Here is a 3,174-nt window from a genome sequence, read left to right as displayed (position 1 = left end):
ACACACACGACAGTTGGACATCATTACAATTTAGCAAAATATCTATAGCAAGATCTTTCCTGGAACTATGACCTCCCTAGTGGTGTATGGGCTTTTGACCAAGATTACATCACTGGGCATGCAATTCTTTCCTGTGGAACAAGCCTCAAATTCAGTCAGAAAGTGGTTAATTATTCCATAACAGTCACACCACTATTGTGCAAGTGTGTACATCTTACCTGACAAGTTCCTGTTACAATCGCAGCCTGCATAGTCCCTCATTAAAGACAGCCAACAGGGTCAAAATTTACAGGTTGGTTTGAGATTGCTTTTCCTAAGTCCTACAGTCAGGAACAGGATCTTACCATGTACTTATGGTGGGTAACCAAGAGCAAAGTCAACAGTATGTATTGTTTGGGAGACTTCTGGGGTCTCCTGACCAATAACTCATAGGGAGTCATTATGCCTTGTACTGTTATTTTCATTTGACATAGCGTGTTTGGAGTCTACCCATTCAGGTAGATTCAAGTTGAGTTATTTTTATAAAAAGTTGTATTTTGAAATTGTGGTACAGGGTTTCCATAAAGTTCTACTGTGCAGTCCATTGGAGAGAGTAGGGGCTTGAATTTCCCATGATCACTGAGTTGGACTAGTCTGTGTCTTGAAGTCAAGTAGCATGATTTAATGAAATAAATTATGTTGGTGTTTGGTTTGCATATATTTAACCTTGTAACTCCTTTTGCTTAATTGTTCCATTGATCAAAATTGGAATCAACCTAGATGCCCATCAACTGATGAATAGATAATTAAATGTACTACATATGCATGATGGAATTCTATACATTATAAAGAAACTTGAAATTGTAAAGTGTACAGGTAAATTTATGGAACTAGAAAATATTATACTGAATGAGGTAATGCCATCCTAGATGGACAAACAATGTATATTTCCTCTCACATGTGGATTCTAGTTTCAAATTTCTTATTTTATGTATTTATTTTCATTATTTATTTATTTATGTTGCTTTTACCACATCCATGCCAATATCCGATAGTTGTGTTCTTTTTCTCTTTCTATTAGTATTTTTTATTAAGAAAAATTTTATTCATTTTACATACCAATCACAGATCCCCCTCTTTTCTCCTCCCACCCCTTCAGCCTACCTCCTCAACCCCCCCATTCCTTCCTACAAGAATGTAAGGCTTCCCATGGGGATCCAGCAGAGCCTGGTACATTCAGTAGAAGCAAGTCAAAGCCCCTACCTCTGTATCAAGGCTGTGCAAGGTGTTCCACCATAGGTAGTGGGCTCAAAAAAGGCCGCTCATCCACCAGGGATGGATCCTGACCCTATTGCCTGGGGGCCCCTTAAGCAGATCAAGCTACACAACTGTCTCACTTATGCAGAGGGCCTAGTCCAATTCCGTGGAGGCTCCAGAGGTGTTGGTCTAAATTTCATGAGTTCCCACTAGTTTTGTTTGGTTGTCTCCATAGGTTTCCCCTTCACAGTCTTGCTTCCCCTTGCTCACAGAATCCCTCTTCTCTCTCTTCAACTGGACTCCCAGAGCTCAGCCTGCTGTTTGGCTGTGGATCTTTTTCAGTTACTGGAAAAAGGATCTATGATGACAGGGTATTTACCTATCTGATTACTGGGGAAGTCACAGCAACCTGAGACACCATAAGCACTACTCCTGACCCCACTGTAGAATTAAAAAAGAGTTCTACATAGCTATGATCATAAGCTCCTCCACTTGTCCCTGCAGTAGAATTCAGGAAGAGATCCACATACCTGTGCTGCATATTAGCTTTATCCTTTGCCATAGCTACCATAGCATCTTCATGAGTAGCAAACTCAACATCTGCCACATCTGTAATTCTGCCATCTGGTGCTATTTCAATGTGTACTCTCATGGGACTAAGAGGTGAGAAGAAATTGTAAATATCATTCTCAGTGGCTCTGTATGGTACCCCCTCATGTGTACACAGTGCCCTGTGGTATTTTGGAAACTGAACTCGGCATCTCCGTATCTATGATCGACATTCCTGAGAAACAATAGTTTAGGTCTCTTCCAAATCTATCAGACCCAAAACCATACACCTCATTGTAACCTCAATAGTCATCATAGCCTCCATACCCTCCACCATAGGTACCTCGTCTCATTCTTCAAACCAGGCTCCTCTGCCAATGCTATTATATCCTCTTCCAGCACCTGGCCTATCATAAGGACCCAGGCGCTGCATAGTCAAGAGCTTTTAAGGGGGATCATAATGGGTTAAGACTTCAGCTCTGCTACTCTTGAAGATTTCTTTCCTTATGTTTCTTTAAGGCCTTTTCAGCTATCATGAAGCAAAGTTCACAAACGCCTCCTCTGTGCTCTGTCCCTGAAAGTCCACCAGCAGTGTCATCCCATTTGGCACAATTTCCAACCCTGAAAAGAACTGATCAATTTCTTCCTTGCTACAGTCAAATGGGAGTCCTCCAAGCCTTACAAAGCCGTCACTGGCAGTATCAGGACTATTTGGACCTGTATGCTTTAACACCCAATCCATTTCAACACTGTTGGACTTGAATACTTCAACATATCTGTGTCCCATGGTTTCTCTGTCTTTCTTTAAAGCCAATTTCACTTCATCTTCAGATTCAAGTTCGACAAACGCTTCGCCACTTGGTCTGCCTTCTCTGGTGTAGATAAAACGAACACCTGATGTGCCATTTTGGATTTTGCAATCAGAAAAGAAGCACATCACCTCCTTGGCTGAGCAGGACCAGGTAGGCCCCTGAACTTCACCACAAACCCCTCCCTACCCTCTGTGCTCAGCATCATGGTGACTGTTGGGCTCTTGGTGGCAAGCTTAACTCAACACAATTTCAATGTGGTCTTTGACCCTGCTAAAGTTTCTTCCAGGAATGTGGTCGACAGAAATACTTAAAAATGTTTGCTGCAGCACTCCAAGGAGACTGGGGGATTATCCTCCTTCTTCTCCCAAACGGCTATAGTGAGACAATAGACGACCAGAACTACTACAGCTCACGTAAGCAATTGAACACGTGAGCGCCTATGTCATGCGAGATCTCGGTCATGTGAGTAACTCTCAACTGTTGTATTATTAATGATGACCATTCTGACTGGGATGAGGTAAAATCTTCGAAGAAGTCTTAATGTGCCTTTCATGATTGCTAAGAAAGTTGAACACAT

At 41.9% G+C, this 3,174-nt stretch overlaps 1 pseudogene; it reads right to left on the bottom strand.

Annotated features, from left to right (window-relative positions):
* Positions 1 to 1,615: 1,615 nt before the first annotated feature.
* Positions 1,616 to 2,864, bottom strand: LOC114698299 (annotated as a pseudogene).
* Between the last annotated feature and the right edge of the window lie 310 nt (positions 2,865 to 3,174).

This window comes from Peromyscus leucopus, chromosome X (genome assembly GCF_004664715.2).
Source record: "Peromyscus leucopus breed LL Stock chromosome X, UCI_PerLeu_2.1, whole genome shotgun sequence".
NCBI lineage: Eukaryota > Metazoa > Chordata > Mammalia > Rodentia > Cricetidae > Peromyscus > Peromyscus leucopus.
This window is presented reverse-complemented; position numbering and strand designations above follow the sequence as displayed.